We start from the raw sequence: 22,664 nt of genomic DNA on the forward strand, positions 1-22,664 counted from the left end.
GAACATTTTCCTGAGACGTCATGTATAACCTGCTTGAAATATACCCATCATCGCATCTTCCTACTCCTACCCTACAGTTTTTTCTTCTCCTTGCCTGACTCATATTGGGGTAGGTTGTAATGGCTGTGCTGGTAGCTCTCCAGTACCTTGCTAAGAAGCCTAATATTCATATGTGCAAAATCATGTATTTTGAATTGAATTGCTTTTATATTTAAAGAGCAGATCGTGTGACCAGTGATTGGACCTATTTATTGATTGCATCGTTTCAGGCAAATTTGTTTAAAGCTGTGATTGTGTTTGAATTATGTTGAATTCCACACTTGCATTGTATAACTTGTATTTTTGTGCATTGTCCATTTGAATATAATAAATTTGTCTGAAAATCACTGACTAGAACTAAGTACAGTACTTAAAAGCTGGAATAGGCTTTCGTTGAGTTGTTGATTTTGGAATCCTGTTGCGTATTGAGTCCGTGACTCCATTGTATACCTGCTTGAAGTGTTAGTTATAATGCACGCCGATACGCCAATGCTGAGTTTGGGACGAATAAATAAAACCGACTGAGTTTGCCTCTTCAAAAACCAAGGCTTTAATTTTCTGGCTGAAGGAGTTCTAAAGGTGACTGATCCAATATGAACTTTTCTTCAAAAACTAGAATTGTTCTAGTTTTTGCTGAATTTTTAACTTCATGATTCTATTTAGCAGTAAGTAAATATATTTATTTTTGGCCCCAATTCCCTGTTTAATATTTATCATTCAGAAGTGTTTTGGACAGTGTAGCATGAGACTTTCATCCATGTAGAATTTTACAGTAAGGATAATTGCTAATCCTTGGTGGAACTTGGATTACAGAAAAGGTACAGGTGATGAGGTCCTACTAATGGGCACTGCTGTTAATCAGTTTACACAGCGAGATTGGCAGGTTAATCAACTGTGGAATATATTGAAGCTGAGCCCACTCCTGTGTTGAATAGCTGTCTATTTATGTTTTCTATAAGGTATCACTGGATAGTGGCCAGGAGTGGGAAACCCAGTTTATTTTAACCTTACCTCCAAAGTTGTTGATAGTTGTAGTGCCTCATCTCTCTCATCTGGAAGGAAGAGAGCATGCCAGGAGATCTCAGTAACCGTGACCATCTTTTATAAAAAAAAAAAAGGGGACAAGTCTGACTGCGGCAACTACAGAGGAATCTCCCTGCTATCAGCCACTGGGAAAGTCGTTGCTAGAATCCTCCTCAACCATCTTCTCCTGGTGGCTGAGCAGCTCCTCCCGGAGTCACAGTGTGGATTTCATCCTCTTCGGGACAACAGACATGATTTTTATAGCGTGACAGCTGCAAGAAAAATGCAGGGAACAGCACCAACCCTTCCTTGTACATGGCCTTGTATTTTGACCTTACAAAGGCCTTTGACAGTCAACCACGAGGGGACTATCGAGTGTCCTCCTCCATTTCGGATGTCCCCAAAAGTTCGTCAACATCTTGACCAGCAGATCCAATCCATATCCGGACCGAGTTCAAGCAGGGCTGCGTCATCGCGCCAACCCTCTTAATCTTACTTGCTGCAGTGCTCCACCTCACACTCAACAAGCTTCCCGCTAGAGTGGAACTAAACTACAGAATCAGTGAGAACCTGTTCAACCTCCGTCGTCTCCAGGCCAGATCCAAGACCGTCCCAACCTCTGTCGTCTAACTAAAGACGCCTGCGTCTGCGCACATTGAGACTGAACTCCAAATCATAGTCAACATCTTCACCTGAGGCGTACGGAAGCATAGACTTTACACTAAACATCCGTAAGACAAAGGTCCTCCACCAGCCTGACCCTGCCACACAGCACTATTCCGCCCCCCCCCAGTCATAAAGATCCACGGCGCGGCCCTGGACAACATGACCACTTTCCATACCTCGGGAGCCTATTATCAACAAGGGCAGACATCGACGACTAGATTCAACACCACCTCCAGTGCGCCAGCGCAGCCTTCGGCCGTCTGAGGAAGTGTGTTCGAAGATCAGGCCTTCAAATCTGGCACCAAGCTAGCGGTCCTAAGGGCTGTAGTGATACCTGCCCTCCTGTATGGCTGAGACGTGGGCCATATACAGTAGACACCTCAAATCGCTGGAGAAATACCACCAACGATGTCTCAGCAAGATCCTGCAAGTCCCCCGAGAGGACAGACGCGCCAACGTCTGCGTCCTCGACCAGGCCACCATCCCCAGCATCGAAGCACTGACCACACTTGACCAGCTCTGCTGGGCGGGCAACATTGCCCGCATGCTTGACACAAGACTCCCAAAGCAAGCACTCTACTCTGAACTCCTACACGGCAAGCGAGCCCAAGGTGGGCAGAGGAAATGCTTCTTCATAGGCAGTCCCTCGGAATTGAGGAAGACTTGCTTTCATTCTTAGAATGAGTCCTTAGGTGGCTGAATAGTCCAATACGAGAGCTACGGACTCTCTCAGGTGAGACAGATAGTCGTTGAGGGTAAGGGTAAGGGAGGGTGGGACAGGTTTGCTGCACATTCTTTCCGCTGCCTGTGCTTGTTTTCTGCGTGCACTCGGCGATGAAACTCGAGGTGCTCAGCGCTCTCCCAGATGCACTTCCTCCACTCGGTGACCTCTGGCCAGGGACTCCCAGATGTTGCACTTTATCAGGGAGGCTTTGAGGGTGTCCTTGTAACGTTTCCTCTGCCCACCTTTTGGCTCGTTTGCCATGAAGGAGTTTCGAATAGACCGCCTGCTTTGGGAGTCTAGTGTCTGGCATGCGAACGATGTGGCCTGCCCAGCGAAGCTGATCAAGTGAGGTCAGTGCTTCAATGCTGGGGATGTTGGTCTGGTCGAGGACACTAATGCTGGTGCGTCTGTCCTCCCAGGGGATTTGTAGGATCTTGCGGAGGCATTGTTGGTGGTATTTCTCCAGCGACTTGAGGTGTCCACTGTACATGGTCCATGTCTCTGAGCCATACAGGAGGGCGAGTATTACTACAGCCCTGTAGACCATGAGCTTGGTGGTAGATTTGAGGGCCTGGTCTTCGAACACTCTTCCTCAGGCGGCCGAAGGCTGCACTGGAGGCGGTGTTGATGGGAGGCTCCCGAGGTATGGGAAATGGACCACGTTGTCCAGGGCTGCGCCGTGGATCTTGATGACTAGGGGGCAGTGCTGTGCGGCGAGGGCAGGCTGGTGGAGGACCTTTTAACTTACGGATGTTTAGCGTAAGGCCCATGCTTTCACACGCCTCAGTAAATATGTCGCCTCAATGTGCGCAGATGCAGGCATCGTCCGCATACTGTAGCTTGACCTGGCCTGGAGATTGGTTGAACAGCTTCCCATTGGTTCTGTAGTTTAGTTCCACTCCAGTGGGGAGCTTGTTGACTGTGAGGTGGAACATGGCAGCGAGGAACATTTGAGAAGAGGGTTGGGGCGATGACTGAGCCCTGTTTGACCCCGGTCCGGACGCGAATTGGGTCTGTAATGGATCCGGTGGTAAGGATCACGGCCAGCATGTCATTGTGGAGCAGGCGGAGGATGTTGACGAACTTTTGGGGGCATCCGAACCGGAGGAGGACGCTCCATAGACCCTCGTGGTTGACCGTGTCAAAGGCCTTTAAGGTCTAAGAAGGCTATGTATAAAGGTTGGTGCTGCTCCCTGCATTTTTCCTGCAGCTGTCGCGCTGCAAAGATCATGTCCGTTGTGCCCCGTAGGGGACGAAATCCACACTGTGACTCCGGGAGGAGCTCCTCGGCCACAGGGAGAAGAATGTTGAGGACTTGAGCGACAATTTTTCCAGTGGCTGATGGGGAGATTCCTCTGTAGTTGCCGCAGTCGGACTTGTCCCCTTTTTTTTTAAAAGATGGTCACGATCACTGCATCTCTTGGCATGCTCTCCTCCCTCCAGATGAGAGAGATGAGGTAATGTATCCGCACCAACAGCGCCTCTCCGCCATACTTTAGTGCCTCAGCAGGGATTCCATCGGCTCCCGTAGCCTTGTTGCTCTTGAGCTGTCTTACAGCTTTTCCTACCTCGTGCGGCATTGAGGTTTCACTGAGGTGGTGGCGGGTCACATGCTGTGGGATGGAGTTGCGAACACTCAAGTCAAAGGCAGAGTCTCGTTTGAGGAGATCTTCGAAGTGCTCCTTCCAGCAGGCCCTGACTGCCTTGGTGTCCTTGATGAGTGTTTCCCCGTTCTTGGCCAGCACTTGGTTAGCGCTTGGTCTGCCCTCCAGGCCTCCATAACCAGTGCCTGCGAAGAGATGCTTGTCACTCAACCTGAAAACACCAGGACTGGTTTGATGAGAGTGATTAGGAGATCCAAGGACTAATAGATTGCAAGCGCAGAGCATTTCTGAGCCTTAAGCAACAACCCAACTCTGGAGCAGCAAAGCAACATTAAAGGCGGCTCAAGGCTGAGGTCCAACAAAAAACCCAGGACCTAAAGAACAGGTGGTGGATGGAAAAAGCACGAGATACAGCAACTGGCCGACAGCCATGATTTGTGAGGATTCTTCATCGCAACCAAGACCATGTACGGTTCAAAATCCCAAGGAAATGTTTCAAGGACACCATTAAAGCCTCCTTGATAAATTGCCCACTGACACCTGGGAATCCCTGGCCAAAGACCGCCCTAAGTGGAGGAAGTGCATCAGAGAGGGCGCTGAGCACCTCGAGTTTCATCGCCGAGAGCATGCAGCAACCAAGCGCAGGCAGCGGAAGGAGCGTACGGCAAACCAGGCTCCCCACTCACCCTTTCCTCCAACCACTGTCTGTCCCACCTGTGATAGAGACAGTATTTCCCGCATTGGACTGTTCAGTCAACTAAGAACTCATTTTTAGAATGGAAGCAAGTCTTCCTTGATTTTGAGGGACTGATGATGATGATGATGACTGTTTCCCTGGCTGAAATCATTTAACCTAACTTGCACCAAGGGTCCAGCCTGCCTTCCTGGTCTTTGTGGTTCAGATACCAGCTGAGTCATTGAGTATTTTCCAGTCACTTATCGTCTACCTTGCTCTCTGGGTATAAAGCACCTGCTTAGAGGTTGGTGTGATCTGTTCCACTTGAATATTATAATTTACACAGTAAAATTAGAGTTAATATTAAACCACCAAATTGAGTTTGAAGATTGGTGCATAGTTTTGTAGTCCTGATCCTTAATCGTATTTCAAAGTCCTATTGGTTATTTGTTCGTTGCATGGTTGAGTTGATTATCTGCCACAGAATTTGGATGTTGAAATATCTTTTAAGTTTCAGAAAAAGATGACTATCACCTACACTTTATTAATGCTTGCGTTTCTATAAGCAACTTTCATTTTAAAAATTGAGAACTTCACAATTACTTTTATGGAGCAGAAAGACTGCTTTATAAGCAAATCCATCAGTCATTCTACCAAACCTCTCTCAAACAGCAACAGAATGACCAGTTCATCTGTTACGTAGTGTTTGTTGAGGGAGGGATGTTGGTTAGTACTCTTGGAGAACATCTGTTGTTCAAATAATGCCATGGAGCTTTAGTGTCCACCTTAGCCTGCAGCTTGGAACTTGGTTTACATCTCTGAAGAATGGTGTAGCTCTCCCTCTGTACTGCACTAGAGCCTCGGATTAATTTGATGTGCACAAACCCTGGTGTGGGGCCCACAGCCAGTCTGATCCAGACATGAGTGCTACCACCTAAACCAAGCTGATACTTGCATTGAAGTTCCTATGATCACCATTCCTTTACTTGGAGTGACATTGCATGTTACTAAAGTTTAAAATTCTCATCCTGGTTTTCAAAACCTTCCATGGCTTTGCCCCTCCCTATCTCTGCAACCTCCTCCAGCCCTACCTTCAGATCTGTGTGCATCACCAATTTTCATTGCTCCACCATTAGTGGCTGTGCCTTCAGCAGCCTATGCCCTTAGCTTGAATTGCTCCCCCTAAACTTCACCTCCCTTCTACCTTTCTTGCCCCCTTTAACAAGCTCCTTAAAACCTGTCTTTGATCAAGCTTTTGGTCACCTGTCCTAATCTCCTTCTGTGACTGGTGTCAGTTTTTGATTATGCTCCTGTGAAGCACCATAGGATGTTTTACTCTGTTTAAAAGTGCTATATAAATGCAAGTTGAGGTCCAGACTTATGTCTGCAAAGGGTTTATTATCTCAGTGGTGTGGAAAGGTCCTGAGTAAGTCCAAACCAAACTGCTTCCAATGCTGCTTTTCCTGCCAGAGCCCATGGCTTCAAATTGTATTTAAACCTGAAGTTTAACTTGAAAAGATTAGTGAAGACAAACGTAGGTCCCTTGCAGTCAGATTCAGGTGAATTTATAATGGGGAACAAAGAAATGGCAGACCAGGTAAACACATACTTTGGTTCTGTCTTCACGAAGGAAGACACAAATAACCTTCCGGAAATACTCAGGGACCGAGGGTCGAGTGAGAAGGAGGAACTGAAGAAAATCCTTATTAGGTGGGAAATTGTGTTAGGGAAATTGATGGGATTGAAGGCCGATAAATCCCTGGGGCCTGAAAGCCTGCATCCAAGAGTACTTAAGGAAGTAGCCCTAGAAATAGTGGATGCATTGGTGATCATTTTCCAACAGTCTATTGACTCTGGATCAGTTCCTATGGACTGGAGGGTAGCTAATGTAACACCACTTTTTAAGAAGGGAGGGAGAGAAAGCGGGTAATTATGAGTTAGCCTGACATCAGTAGTGGGGAAAATGTTGGAATCAATTATTAAAGATGAAATAGCAGCACATTTGGAAAACAGTGACCGGATCGGTCCAAGTCAGCATGGATTTATGAAAGGGAAATCCTGCTTGACAAATCTTCTAGAATTTTTTGAGGATGTAACTGGTAGAGTGGACAAGGGAGAACCAGTGGATGTGGTGTATTTGGACTTTCACAAGGTCCCACACAAGAGATTAGTGTGCAAAATTAAAGCACATGGTATTGGGGATAATGTACTGATGTGGATAGAGAGCTGGTTGGCAGACAGGAAGCAGAGAGTCAGGATAAACGGGTCCTTTTCAGAATGGCGGGCAGTGACTAGTGGGGTGCCGCAGGGCTCAGTGCTGGGACCCCAGCTATTTACAATATACATTAATAATTTGGATGAAGGAATTGAGTGTAATATCTCCAAGTTTGCAGATGACACTAAGTTGGGTGGCGGTGTGAACTGTGAAGGGGATGCTAAAAGGCTGCAGGGTGACTTGGACAGGTTAGGCAAGTGGGCAAACGAGTGGCAGATGCAGTATAATGTGGATAAATGTGAGGTTATCCACTTTGATGGCAAAAACATGAGGGCAGAATGTTATCTGAATGGCGGCAGATTCGGAAAAGGGGAGGTGCAACGAGACCTGGGTGTCATGGTACATCAATCATTGAAAGTTGGCATGCAGGTACAGCAGGTGGTGAAGAAGGCAAATGGTATGTTGGCCTTCATAGGTAGGGGATTTGAGTAAAGGAACAGGGAGGTCTTACTGCAGTTGTACAAGGCCTTAGTGAGGCCACACCTTGAATATTGTGTTCAGTTTTGGTATCCTAATCTGAGGAAGGACGTTCTTGCTATTGAGGGAGTGCAGCGAAGGTTCACCAGACTGATTCCTGGGATGGCAGGACTGACATAGGAGAGACTGGATCAACTGGGCCTGTATTCACTGGAGTTTAGAAGGATGCGAGGGCATCTCCTAGAAACCTATAAAATTCTGATGGAAAGGACAGGTTAGATGCAGGAAGAATGTTCCCAATGTTGGGGAAGTCCAGAACCAGGGGACATAGTCTAAGGATAAGGGGTAAGCCATTTAGGACTGAGATGAGGAGAAACTTCTTTACTCAGAGTTGTTAATCTGTGGAATTCCCTACCGCAGAGAGTTGTTGATGCCAGTTCATTGGATATATTTAAAAGGGAGTTAGATATGTCCCTTATGGCTAAAGAGATCAAGGGTTCTGGAGAGAAAGCAGGAAAGGGGTACTGAATGGTGGTGCAGGCTCGAAGGACCGAATGGCTTACTCCTGCAACTATTTTCTATGTTTCTATGTTAAGAAACACTAAGAAAGACTTGGATTTATATAGTGCCTTTCACGACCAGCAGTCGTCACAAAGTACTTTTGGAGTGTATTCACTGTTGTAATGTAGGAACCATTAGCAGTGTTTGAGGCGCTGTTGTGAATAACTGTAATTGTACAGTTTTGTGCAGTTTACTGGCTGAGATTTTGTGCAATGCTGCATGTTTGAGTGCAGTATTTATTCTCGTTATCTTAATCTTAAAGACAGAGCTTGAAGTTACAATTACGGCCAAGAGCTGTGGGCTTGTTCATACCTTTTGGCCTTTTCTAGATTTCTTTACTCTTGTTTTTGGTAAGCTGTTTAGTCACCTTACGGCTAAATATCCCTTTCCATTGCGGTACAAAGTGATATCGACAAGGAAAGTTTGATTCTCGATCTTTGCTGAATTGGCTGATCTCAGTTCAGATTGATTGGGGAGGGTTGCTAAAATCACTCCCCCCCCCCCCCCCCCCCCACCCGGGGCAAAACCATCCAGGGCTCTCCAACTGAATTGAAACGGTGACCTTTTGGTCTGTATGCTTAGTATTACAGGTGCAATGTCCAAAAATCCGGAATTCGGGTGGAGGGGTCGTCCGCAAACCGGAAAATGTTCCGGACTACCCTGCTACCTCCCTCCGGCGGCCCGACCCCCCCCTCTTTTTTTTTTTCTCTCTCGGCTCTCTCTCTCTCTCTCTCTCTCTCTCTCTCTTGCTCTGCTCGCTCTCTCTCTCGGCCCTCCCCCCCCTCTCTCTCTCTTTCTCTCTCGGCCCTCCCCCCCCTCTCTCTCTCGGCTCTCTCCCCCTCTCCCCCTCCCTCCCTTACCTCTGGCGGCCTGACCATGGTGGCTCCCCACCTCCCCCTCCTTCCTTCCTTGGCCCAGGCAAAAACATTCTGAAATCTGGAATGCCCTCGGTCCCGAGGTTTCCGGATTTCGAACGTCACACCCTACAGACCAGGGCTAGCAGGGAAGTTGTTCAAACTAAAAGGAATCTAACATGGACAAGGTAGTCTCGATATCTTGTGGTTGCAAATGGGTCCTTGAGTTTTTTTTCCTCCACTTCACAAGCAGCATCTTTTAAAGCTATGGAGATTCAGTTGGAATTGACAGTCAATTTCACTAATTGCAGTTTAAATTTAGGTGTTTTTTTTTATAAATTCGTAGCCAATCGTTTCCAATTCTTTGTCAAGTCACAAACGCCAGAGGTCACCCTGCACCAGTCAAGGATCACTCTGCGCCAATGCTCTTAGCCAAAAGGCCTAGAGCCACTGCACCGTTCCTGGAAGTACTGCAATACCAGGTTCGTGCCATGGAGGTGGATGGGTCAGGTCCCCCACACACCTCCGTGGAGGTGGATGGGTCAAGCCATCCCACCCACCTCCTGTTTACAAAAATGTAAGCATATACCTTCCTGACCAGGGAGAAACCACCCGGAGGTCATGGTGGCTGGTCAGGTTAGTTATGCAGTTCTTAGCCAAAAGGCCGAGAAGCTGTCAATTCAGCTGAAGCTGCACTTCTGCAAACCTGATAATGGAGTGAACGATGTAGTGTCTTAACTGCAGGAAAAAAAAACATCCGAACAAGCAGGAGGCTGTCCACTAGTGTATTCCAGAGGGGAAGGAGAACAAGTAACTGTTTTGCAATCATAATTAAGTTTTAGGAAAGTCCAATCACAGTCTCTGTCCTGCTAAGTAAAGATAAACAAATTCTTCCGAACACACTAAGATTGTTGTTCTGCACCTGTATCTACATTTTTGCGGCCAAAGTAAGGAAGCCAGTTTTCAGTGTAAACATTAAGTGCTGGCATACGTCCTGCAATCTGAAATGAAGGCCTTTTTGCGTGTGTCCTCCAGAAGGAGGATAGCAATGAGGTGTAGAAACTTTGATATTTTTCCCTTTCCCTGCAAACCTGGGGACAGTGAAGCCAGTTGTAGTACCCTGATCCTCTGCATTGCTGATTCAGTAGCGGTCAGAGGTGTCAAGCCATCGAGGGAGACTGAATTGGTTTGTCTTATTTAACTGTTCTTTCTTCAAGGGCAAACAGTCTGCTTCTGAGTGCGTCATATTTATTTGTGATTTGATAAGGAAAGAATATATTCCATTTATTTTAATAAAGCATGCATATTGAGAGCCAGCCCTGAAAAGGGCAGCATTTTTGTATCCTGGATATTTAATTGGATGTTAGCAGTCTCTTTAAATAGAATGTGCAAGTATCTAATTGTGATGTGCATTTTTTTTTTGTTTCAGCCACAAGTGTTTGAATGAAAACTCTCTGTAACCTTTTCGTTATCTCATCCTATTCTAAGTGCAGGTGTGCCAACACAGGTTTGTTCAAGTTGGAGGAGCAGAGCTGTTGCAGCATGTTCTCTGATGCTGCAAATATGATGGGGACTGGGCTGGACTCATTTCAACTCCCAGCTGTCATTGTGGAGATACCGTACTGCAAAGAGGGATTCGGTTGGGGGAAGGAGAGGATACTGATCCTTTAAATTTGGTGAAAAGCAAAACCTATCAAAAACATCATTAGGGGAAAAAAAACAAGTGCGACAAATCTGAAATAAAAACATGGGCCCTGAATTTGCAGTAGGAGGCTTCCCGCGGGGAAATGACTCCGATTCACAAATAAAATGCCGCGTACCGGGTAGTGCGGGAGTTATGGAAAGTCGCTATCCTGGTGCTCATAAGAACATAAGAATTAGGAACAGGAGTAGGCCATCTAGCCCCTTGAGCCTGCTCTGCCATTCAACAAGATCATGGCTGATCTGGCCGTGGACTCAGCTCCACTTACCCGCCCGCTCCCCGTAACCCTTAATTCCCTTATTGGTTAAAAATCTATCTATCTGTGATTTAAATACATTCAATGAGCTAGCCTCAACTGCTTCCTTGGGCAGAGAATTCCACAGATTCACAACCCTCTGGGAGAAGAAATTCCTTTTCAACTCGGTTTTAAATTGGCTCCCCTGTATTTTGAGGCTGTGCCCCCTAGTTCTAGTCTCCCCGACCAGTGGAAACAACCTCTTTGCCTCTGTCTTGTCTATCCCTTTCATTATTTTAAATGCTTCTATAAGATCACCCCTCATCCTTCTGAACTCCAACGAGTAAAGACCCAGTCTACTCAATCTATCATTATAAGGTAACCCCCTCATCTCCGGAATCAGCCTAGTGAATTGTCTCTGTACCCCCTCCAAAGCTAGTATATCCTTCCTTGAGTAAGGTGGCCAAAACTGCACGCAGTACTCCAGGTGCGGCCTCACCAATACCCTATACAGTTGCAGCAAAACCTCCCTGCTTTTGTACTCCATCCCTCTTGCAATGAAGGCCAACATTCCATTCGCCTTCCTGATTACCTGCTGCACCTGCAAACTAACTTTTTGGGATTCATCAAAAAGAGTTTCACACACAAGGACCCCCAGGTCCCTGTGCACCGCAGCATGTTGTAATTTCTCCCCATTCAAATAATAATCCCTTTTTACTGTGTTTTTTCCCAAGGTGGATGACCTCACATTTTCCGACATTGTATTCCATCTGCCAAACCGTAGCCCATTCACTTAACCTATCTAAATCTCTGCAGCCTCTCTGTGTCCTCTATACAATCCGCTTTCCGACTAATCTTTGTCATCCGCAAATTTTGTTACACTACACTCTGTCCCCTCTTCCAGGTCATCTATGTATATTGTAAACAGTTGTGGTCCCAGCACCGATCGCTGTGGCACACCACTAACCACCGATTTCCAATCCGAAAAGGACCCATTTATCCCGACTCTCTGCTTTCTGTTAGCCAGCCAATTCTCTATCCATGCTAATACATTTCCTCTGACTCCGCTTACCTTTATCTTCTGCAGTAACCTTTTCTGCAGTAACCTTATCGAATGCCTTTTGGAAATCTAAATACACCACATCTATTGGTACACCTCTATCCACCATGCTCGTTATATCTAAGAATTCCAGTAAATTAGTTAAACATGATTTCCCCTTCATGAATCCATGCTGCGTCTGCTTGATTGCACTATTCCTATCTAGATGTCCCGCTATTTCTTCCTTTAATGATGGCTTTAAGCATTTTCCCCACTACAGATGTTAAACTAAAAGTATCCGGGTATCCGCGGGTAAAGGCCCACATATCCCAGGAGCCGACCCAATGAATGAAATAAGGGAATCCCCATTTGTGTTCCATACGTATGGAATCCCCATAAACATGAATGGGAATACCCCCAAAAATCCATCTACACATCAAATAAATAAAATTACATTTAAAATGAATTAAAATGCCATTTAATTAGATATTTAAAACAATCATTAATTTTTTTTGAAAAATAAGTTAAATGTTTTTAGCGGGGCTAAAAATAACCGTACCTTATTGTGCCGGCTTTTTAATGTTTAAATTGAACAAAAATTATTTTTATGTTCATTTAAACTCTTGCGCTGGTTAAATAGGCCTTATGCTTGCTTTTACCGGGCGTAAAAATTTCTTGAGCGTTCACTGGGCAGAAGTTGGGCAAATAGCCCCAACTCTCTGCCTGCAGACGCCTTTTTCCCGTGCGCGAAAACCCGGAACTTGTGCAGCCCTTATGGCCTTGTATGCTCCCGTTACGAGCTATTAAATGCTCGGAATGTACAGCGTCAGCACTTGACATTTTTTCTGTTTCTCCATCACTTTACTGATCTTTTGTAACATCTAACAATTTTCTGTTAAACAATTTGTAGATCATTCAACCCATTTACTCCCTCCCTCTGGCGTATCTGCAGATTCTCTCCCTCTTTTTTCTCTTTGTTGATGCCCCCCCCACCAAAGAAAATACTTTCTAAAAATGCCTGTTTTATCTTTCAGTCCTAGTTTTGATGAAGGATACACACCTGCAATATCAAAGTGGTTTTCTCAACACTAATTAACCTATGCTTTCTTTACTATATTACATCGGATTACACAGCACAGAAACAGGCCATTCGGCCCAACCAGTCCATGCCGGCATTTATGCTCTACATGAACCTCCTCCCATCCTTCCTCATTTAACTTTATCAGCATAACCCTCTATTCCCTTCTCCCTCATATGTTTATCTAGCCTCCCCTTAAATGCATCTTTATTACTTGCCTCAACTACTCCGTGGTGGTGAGTTCCACATTCTCAGCACTCTCTGGGTAAAGAAGTTTCTTCTGAATTCCCTATTTGATTTCTTGGCAACCTATATTGATAGTCTCTAGTTTTGCTCTTCTGCGCAAGTGGAAGCGCACACTCTGTCAAAACCTTTCATAATTTTAATCACCCCTGAGCCTTTATTCAAGAGAAAAAAAGACCTAGCCTGTTCATCCTTTCCTGATATTTATACACTTGCATTTCTGGTATCATTCTTTTAAATCTTTGCACCCTCTCCAGTGTTTCTGTATTCCTTTATACTATGGTGACTAGAATTGTACACAGTATTCCAAGTGTGGTCTAACCAAGGTTCAATACAAGTTTAGCATAACTTCTCAAGTCAAGGAAACAACCAAGTGGGGCAGAGGCAAGCTTCGGGACAACACTAAAGAATCCCCAAAGACTCGTGAGTGCTGGTATTGTGGGGAAACACAAGTTCCATGAGAGAGCTATGCCCAGCTTTTGGGAAGGTGTGCAACAAGTGTGTGAACATAAGAACATAAGAATTAGGAGTAGGACATTCAGCCCTTCGAGCCTACTCTGCCATTCAATGAGATCATGGCTGATCTTCTACCCAAGTCCACTTTCCTGCACTATCCCCATATCCCATGGTTCTCTTAATATCCAAAAATCTATTTACCTTTGTCTTGAATATGCTCAAAGACTGAACCTCCACAGCCCTCTGGGGTAGAGAATTCCAAAAACTCACCACCCTCTGAGTGAAGAAGTTTCTCCTCATCTCATTCCTAAATGGCCAACCCCTTATTCGGAGACTGTGGCCTCTGATTCTAGACTCCCCAGCCAAAGGAAACATCTTTCCTGCATAGAATCATATAAATTTACAGCATAGGTGGAGGCCATTTTGGTCCATTGTGTCCACGCCAGCCGACCAAGAGCTATCCAGCCTAATCCCATTTTCCAGCTCTTGGCCCATAGCCCTGTAGGTTACAGCACTTTAGAAACATAGAAAATAGGTGCAGGAGTAGGCCATTCGGCCCTTCGAGCCTGCACCGCCATTCAATAAGATCATGCCTGATCATTCCCTCAGTACCCCTTTCCTGCTTTCTCTCCATACCCCTTGATCCCCTTAGCTGTAAGGGCCATATCTAACTCCCTCTTGAATATATCCAATGAACTGTCATCAACAACTCTCTGCGTCAGTGAATTCCACAGGTTAACAACTCTGAGTTTCTCCTCATCTCAGTCCTAAATGGCCTACCCCTTATCCTAAGACTATGTCCCCTGGTTCTGGACTTCCCCAACATCAGGAACATCCTTCCCGCATCTAACCTGTCCAGTCCCGTCAGAATCTTGTACGTTTCTATGAGATCCCCCTTCATCCTTCTAAACTCCAGTGAATAAAGGCCCAGTTGATCCAGTCTCTCCTCATATGACAGTCCAGCCATCCCTGGAATTAGTCTGGTGAACCTTCGCTGCATTCCCTCAATATCAAGAACGTCCTTCCTCAGATTAGGATACCAAAACTGAACACAATATTCCAGGTGAGGCCTCACTAAGGCCCTGTACAACTGCAGTAAGACCTCCCTGCTCCTATACTCAAATCCCCTAGCTATGAAGGCCAACATACCATTTGCCTTCTTCACCACTTGTTGTACCTGTATGCCAACCTTCAATGACTGATGAACCATGACACCCAGGTCTTGTTGCACCTCCCCTTTTCCTAATCTGCCGTCATTCAGAATTTTCTGCCTTTGTGTTTTTGCCCCCAAAATTGATAACCTCACATTTATCCACATTATACTGCATCTGCCATGTATTTGCTCACTCAGCTAACCTGTCCAAGTCACCCTGCAGTTAGCGTCCCCCTCACAGCTCACACCGCCACCCAGTTTAGTGTCATCTGCAAACTTGGAGATATTACATTCAATTCCTTCATCAAAATCGTTAATGTATATTGTAAAGAGCTGGGGTCCCAGCACTGAGCCCTGCGGCACTCCACTAGTCACTGCCTGCCATTCTGAGAAGGACCTGTTTATCCGGACTCTCTGCTTCCTGTCTGCCAATCAGTTCTCTATCCACGTCAGTACATTGCCCCCAATACCATGCGCTTTGACTTTGCACACCAATCTCTTGTGCGGGACCTCTTGTCAAAAGCCTTTTTGAAAGTCCAAATACACCACATCCACTGGTTCTCCCTTGTCCACTCTGCTAGTTACAGCCTCAAAAAATTCCAGAAGATTCATCAAGCATGATTTCCCTTTCATAAATCCATGCTGACTTGGACTGATCCTGTCACTGCTTTCCAAATGTGCTGCTATTTCATCCTAAATGAATGATTGATTCCAACATTTTCCCCACTACTGATGTCAGGCTAACCGGTCTATAATTACCCATTTTCTCTCCCTCCCTTTTTAAAAAGTGGTGGTACATTAGCTACCCTCCAGTCCATAGGAACTGATCCAGAGTCGATAGACTGTTGGAAAATGATCACCAATGCATCCACTATTTCTAGGGCCACTTCCTTAAGTACTCTGGGATGCAGACTATCAGGCCCTGGGGATTTATCAGCCTTCAATCCCATCAATTTCCCTAACACAATTTCCCGCCTAATAAGGATATCCTTCAGTTCCTCCTTCTCACTAGACCCACTGTCCTCGAGTACATTCGGAAGGTTATTCGTGTCTTCCTTCGTGAAGACACCACCGAAGTATTTGTTCATTTGGTCTACTATTTCTTTGTTCCCCATTATAAATTCACCTGAATCTGACTGCAAGGGACCTACATTTTTCTTCACTAATATTTTTCTCTTCACATATTTTATAGAAGCTTTTGCAGTCAGTTTTTATGTTCCCTGCAAGCTTCCTCTCATACTCTATTTTCCCCCTCTTAATTAAACCCTTAGTCATCCTCTGTTGAATTCTAAATTTCTCCCAGTCCTCAGGTTTGTTACTTTTTCTAGCCAATTTATATGCCTCTTCCTTGGTATTAACACTATCCTTAATTTCCCTTGTTAGCCACGGTTGAGCCACCTTCCCTGTTTTATTTTTATTCCAGACAGGGATGTACAATTGCTGAAGTTCATACATGTGATCTTTAAATGTTTGCCATTGCTTATCCACCGTCAACCCTTTAAGTATCCTTTGCCAGTCTATTCTAGCCAATTCACGCCTCATACCGTCGAAGTTACCTTTCCTGAAGTTCAGGACTCTAGTTTCCGAATTAACTGTCACTCTCCATCCTAATAAAGAATCCTACCATATTATGGTCACTCTTCCCCAAGGGGCCTCGCACAACAAGATTGCTAATTAGTCCCTTCTCATTACACATCACCCAGTCTAGGATGGCTAGTTCCTTGGTTGGTTCCTCGACATATTGGTCGAGAAAATCATCCCGAATACACTCCAGGAAATCCTCCTCCACTGCATTACTACCAGTTTGGTTAGCCCAATCAATATGTAGATTAAAGTCACCCATGATAACTGCTGTATCTTTATTGCACACATCCCTTATTTCTTTGATGCTGTACCCAACCTCACTACTACTGTTTGGTGGTCTGTACACAACACCCACTAGCGTTTTCTGCCCTTTGGTATTCCGCCTTTCCACCCATACCGATTCCACATCATCCAGGGTAATGTCCTTCCTTACTATTGCATTAATTTTCTCTTTAACCAGCAACACCACCCTGCCTCCTTTTCCTCTCTGCCTATCCTTCCTAAATGTTGAATACCCCTGGATGTTGAGTTCCCAGCCTTGGTCACCCTGGAGCCATGTCTCCGTGATGCCAATTACATCATATCCATTAACTGCTGTCTGCGCAGTTAATTCGTTCACCTTATTCCGACTACTCCTCTCATTGAGGCACAGAGCCTTCAGGCTTGTCTTTTTAACACACTTTGCCCCTTTAGAATTTTGCTGTAATGTGACCCGTTTTGTTTTTTGTCTTGGGTTTCTCTGCCCTCCACTTTTACTATTCACCTTTCTGTCTTTTGCTTCTGCCTCCATTTTATTTCCCTCTGTCCCCCTGCATTGGTTCCCACCCCCCTGCCATGTTAGTTTAACTCCTCCCCAACAGCACTCACAAAGACTCCCCCTAGGACATTGGTTCCGGTCCTGCCCAGGTGCAGATACTGGTCCTATCTCCCCCCAGAACTGGTCCCAATGTCCCAGGAATTTGAATCCCTCCCTGCTGCACCACTCAAGCCACGTATTCATCTGAGCTATCCTGCGATTCCTACTCTGACTAGCACATGGCACTGGTAGCAATCCTGAGATTACTACTTTTGAGGTCCTACTTTTTAAATTTAGCTCCTAGCTCCCTAAATTTGTCTCGTAGGAACTCATCCCGTTTTTTTTAACCTATGCCATTGGTACCTATGTGCACCATGACAACTGGCTGTTCACCCTCCCTTTTCAGAATGTCCTGCACCTGCTCTGAGACACCCTTGACCCTTCCACCAGGGAGGCAACATACCATCTTAGAGTCTCGGTTGCGGCCGCAGAAACGCCTATCTTATTCCCCTTACAATCGAATCCCCTATCACTAGCTCTCCCACTCTTTTTCGTGCCCTCCTGTACAGCAGAGCCACCCACGGTGCCATGAACTTGGCCGCTGCTGCCCTCCCCTGATGAGTCATCCCCTCAACAGTACCCAAAGTGGTGTATCGGTTTTGCAGGGGGATGACCGCAGGGGACCCCTGCACTACCTTCCTTCCACTGCTCCTCCTGTTGGTCACCCATTTACTATCTGGCTGTGTACCCTTTACCTGCGGTGAGACCAACTCACTAAACATACTATTCACGTCATTCTCAGCATCGTGCATGCTCCAAAGTGAATTCACCCGCAGCTCCAGTGCCGCAATGCGGTCCGTCAGGAGCTGGAGGCGGATATACTTCCCGCAAACGTAGTCGTCGGGGACACAGAAAGCGCCCCTGACTTCCCACATCGTACTGGAGGAGTATAACACGTGGCCGAGCTCTCCTGCCATGTCTTAACCCTTAGATTAACTTAAATTTGGCAACAACAATGCTAAATATTACTTACTGATATATAAAAGAAGTAAAGCTACTTACCAATCACTTACCCCCTTGGCTGTGACATCACATTTCGATTTCATTCTACTTCTTTTTGCTGTACCGGCTAGCCTCTTGCAGGCCTCCTTGATCTCCCCGCTCCGCCTCCCGATGACACTCGAACTCCCACAGACTCCAAGTGCACATCCAAGTATTTCTTAAATGTGGTGAGGCTTTGTGCCTCTACCACCCTTTCAGGCAGTGAGTTCCAGACCCCCACCACCCTCTGGGTAAATAAATTTCCCCTCCGATCTCCTATACCTCCCCCCAATCACAATCACGCATCAACCATTACCCTTTGCTTCCTGCCTCAGCCAATTTTGGATCCAACTTGCGACTTTTGCCCTGGTTCCCATGGGCTTTTACTTTCATGACCAGTGTGCCATGTGGGACCTTATCAAAAGCTTTGCTAAAATCCATATACACTACATCATACGCACTGCCCTCATCGACTCTTTGTTACCTCCTCTCAAAATTCAATCAAGTTAGTCAGACATGACCTTCCCATAGCACATCCATGCTGACTGTCCTAGATTAATCCATGTCTTTCCAAATGAAGATTTATCCTGTCCCTCAGGATTTTTTCCAATTTTCCCACCTGTGAAGTTAGGCTGACTGGCCTGTAATTACTTGGTCTTATCCCTTTCTCCCTTTGCATCTACCCTGTAAGAATTTTGTATGTTTCAATGAGATCACCTCTCATTCTTCTAAATTCTATAGGCCTAGTCTACTCAATCTTTCCTCACAGGACAATCTCCCCATCCCAGGAATCAGTCTGGTGAATCTTCGTTGAATTCCCTCAATGACAAGTATATCCTTCCTTGCGTAAGGAGACCAAAACTGTACACAATATTCCAGGTGCAGTAAGATGTCTTTACTCTTGTATTCAAATTCTCTTGTAATAAAGGCCCAATATACCATTAGCTTTCTTATTTTCTTGCTGTACCTGCATGCTAACTTTGATTCGTGTACAAGGACACCCAGGTCCCTCTGAACACCAACATTTCCCAATCTCTCTTCATTTAAAAAAAAAATACTCTGCTATTTTTCCTACCAAAGTAGATAACTTCACATTTCTCCCCACTATATTCCATTTGCCATGTTCTTGCCCACTCACTTAGCCTGTCTATATCCCCTTGAAGTCTCTCTGCATCCTCCTCACAACTTACATTCCCACCTAACTTTGTATCATCAGCAAACTTGGATATATTACATTTGGTCCCCTCATCCAAATCATTGATATAGATTGCTTGGGTCCCAGCTATTCACATCGATCCTTGCGGCACCCCACTAGTTACAGCCTGCCAACCCGAAATGACCCATTTATTCCTACACTCTGTTTTCTGTCTGTTAACCAAAACTCAATCCATGCTAGTATATTACCCCCAGTCCCATGACCCCTAATTTTGTTCACTTGCCTCTTGTGTGGAACTTTATCGAATGCCTTTTGAAAATCATCCAATGAACAACCATTTTGCAATAAAATGCTGTGGAAAAGAATCACCTGCATACAGACAGACAGTTAGCACAATAAATGAAAAACCAAGGACAAAATAAATCTTTAGTCAGCGTCTCTCTAACAAAGATGGTGAACGAACTAAAAGCTTTGTTTTGTTTTTGTTGGGTGGGGGGCGGGGGGTTTGGTGGTAGGGGAACAAGAGAAAAGGATAGGAAACCATACATTTGCAGAATTCAAATTTGTATGCAGTTTAGCTGCATTCTTAATGACCTGTTGTTTCCCTCCTTCCCCCTTCCACCTCATTGTCACACTCCTTTTTCTGGTTTGGAACTTGAAAGTTGAGGCTTCGCTAGTGCATGTTCACGAGGCTTCCTCGAAGCTGAAAATGTCAAAGAAAATCTGATTCTGGTAACTTTTAGTTTGCCAGGTTTGGGGTTAGCTGTGATGCTCAGTTCTCTGCAACCTCGGGTCAACTAAGCTGCCATCTGGCTCACCAATGAAGAATGGCTACTTTGGTGATCTGTTAACTCACCTATTACCAATCAAATTTGGGACTTTCATCCCTGTATCGCTTAATGTTGCACTGGACAGAGTGTTGCTAGCTGGGCCAGGGGCTTGTTTCACGGGCCTGTAATCAAGTAGGGTTAAATTAAAGCAATCCACCTTTGGCATCCTCAACTTTAGGACTGAGAGGAGGAGAAACTTCACTTGCAGTTGTTAATCTGTGCAATTCTCTAGCGCAGAGAGTTGTTGATGCCAGTTCATTGGATATGTTCAAGACGGAGTTAGATATGGCCCTTGGGCTAAAGGGATCAAGGGGTATGGCGAGAAAGCAGGAAAGGGGTACTGAGGTAAATGATCAGCCATTATCTTATTGAATGGTGGTGCAGGCTCGAAGGGCCGAATAGAAACATAGAAAATAGGTGCAAAGATAGGCCATTCCCTGATGTATATTGTAAAGAGCTGGGATCCCAGCACTGAGCCCTACAACACCCCACTAGTCACTGTCTGCCATTCTAAAAAGGACCCGTTTATCCCGACTCTCTGCTTCCTGTCTTCCAACCAGTTCTCTATCCATGTCAGTACATTACCCCCAATACCATGTGCTTTGATTTTGCACAACAATCTCTTGTGTGGGACCTTGTCAAAAGCCTTTTGAAAGTCCAAATACACCACATCCACTGGTTCTCCCTTGTCCACTCTACTAGTTACATCCTCAAAAAATTCCCAAAGATTTGTCAAGCATGAGTTCCCCTTCATAAAATCATGCTGACTTGGACCGATCCTGTCACTGCTTTCCAAATGCGCTGCTATTTCATAATAATTGATTCCAACATTTTCCTCACTAATGTCAGGCTAACCGGTCTATAATTACTCGCTTTCTCTCCCTCCCTTTTTAAAAAGTGGTGGTACATTAGCTACCCTCCAGTCCATAGGAACTGATCCAGAGTCGATAGACTGTTGGAAAATGATCACCAATGCATTCACTATTTCTCGGGCCACTTCCTTAAGTACTCTGGGATGCATACCACCAGGCCCCGGGGATTTATCGGCCTTCAAACCCATCAATTTCCCTAACACAATTTCCCGCCTAATAAGGATATCCTTCTGTTCCTCCTTCTCACTAGACCCTCGGTCCCCTAGTACTTCCGGAAGGTTATTTGTGTCTTCCTTCGTGAAGTTGGAACCAAAGTATTTGTTCACTTGTTCTGCCATTTCTTTGTTCCCCATTATAAATTCACCTGAATCCGACTGCAAGGGACCTACACTCATCTTTTTCTTTTCCCATCTATAGAAGCTTTTGCAGTCAGTTTTTATGTTCCTGGCAAGCTTCTTCTCGTACTCTATTTTCCCCCTCTTAATTAAACCCTTTGTCCTCCTCTGCTGAATTCTAAATTTCTCCCAGTCCTCGGGTTTGCTGCTTTTTCTGGCCAATTTATATGCCTCTTCCTTGGATTTAACACTATCCTTAATTTCCCTTGTTAGCCACAGTTGACCCACCTTCCCCGTTTTATTTTTACTCCAGACAGGGATGTACAATTGCTGAAGTTCATCCATGTGATCTTTAAATGTTTGCCATTGCCTATCCACCGTTAACCCTTTAAGTATCTTTTGCCAGTCTATTCTAGCCAATTCACACCTCAAACCATTGAAGTTACCTCTAAAGTTTAGGACCCTAGTTTCTGAATTAACTGTCACTCTCCATCCTAACAAAGAATTCTACCATATTATGGTCACTCTTCCCCAAGTGGTCTCGCACAATAAGATTGCTAATTAGTCCTTTCTCATTACACATCACCCAGTCTAGGATGGCCAGCTCCTTGGTTGGTTCCTCGACATATTGGTCTAGAAAACCATCCCTAATACACTCCAGGAAATCCTCCTCCACCGCATTGCTACCAGTTTGGTGAGCCCAATCAATATCTAGATTAAAGTCACCCATGATAACTGCTGTACCTTTTTATTATATGCATCCCTAATTTCTTGTTTGATGCTGTCCCCAATCTTGCTACTATTGTTTGGTGGTCTGTACACCACTCCCACTAGCGCTTTCTGCCCCTTATTATTCCGTAGCTCCACCCATACCGATTCCACATCATCCAAGCTTACTATTTCTTACTATTGCATTAATTTCCTCTTTAACCAGCAATGCCACCCTGCCTCCTTTTCCTTTCTGTCTATCCTTCCTAAATGTTGAATACCCCTGGATGTTGAGTTCCCAGCCTTGGTCACCCTGGAACCATGTCCCCGTGATGCCAATTACTTCATACCCGTAAACTGCTATATGCGCAGTTAATTCGCCCACCTTATTCCGAATACTCCAAGCATTGAGGCACAGAGCCTTCAGGCTTGTCTTTCTAACACACTTTGCACCTTTATAATTTTGCTGTAATGTGGCCCTTTTTGGTTTTTGCCATGGGTTTCTCTGCCCTCCATTTTTACTTTTCTTCTTTCTATCTTTTGCTTCTGATCCCATTCTACTTTCCTCTGTCTCCCTGCATAGGTTCCCATCCCCCT

At 45.2% G+C, this 22,664-nt stretch overlaps 1 protein-coding gene and 1 pseudogene across 1 annotated transcript in view; one reads left to right on the forward strand and one right to left on the reverse strand.

The window, feature by feature from the left end:
* raph1a (Ras association (RalGDS/AF-6) and pleckstrin homology domains 1a) overlaps positions 1–22,664 on the forward strand; it is a 342,525-nt gene that overhangs the window by 24,206 nt on the left and 295,655 nt on the right. The gene's annotated exons all lie outside the window — the stretch shown is intronic.
* On the reverse strand, positions 9,285–9,515 carry LOC139260623 (U2 spliceosomal RNA; annotated as a pseudogene).

The sequence above is a fragment of the Pristiophorus japonicus genome, chromosome 3 (genome assembly GCF_044704955.1).
Source record: "Pristiophorus japonicus isolate sPriJap1 chromosome 3, sPriJap1.hap1, whole genome shotgun sequence".
In the NCBI taxonomy this organism is placed as follows: Eukaryota; Metazoa; Chordata; class Chondrichthyes; family Pristiophoridae; genus Pristiophorus; species Pristiophorus japonicus.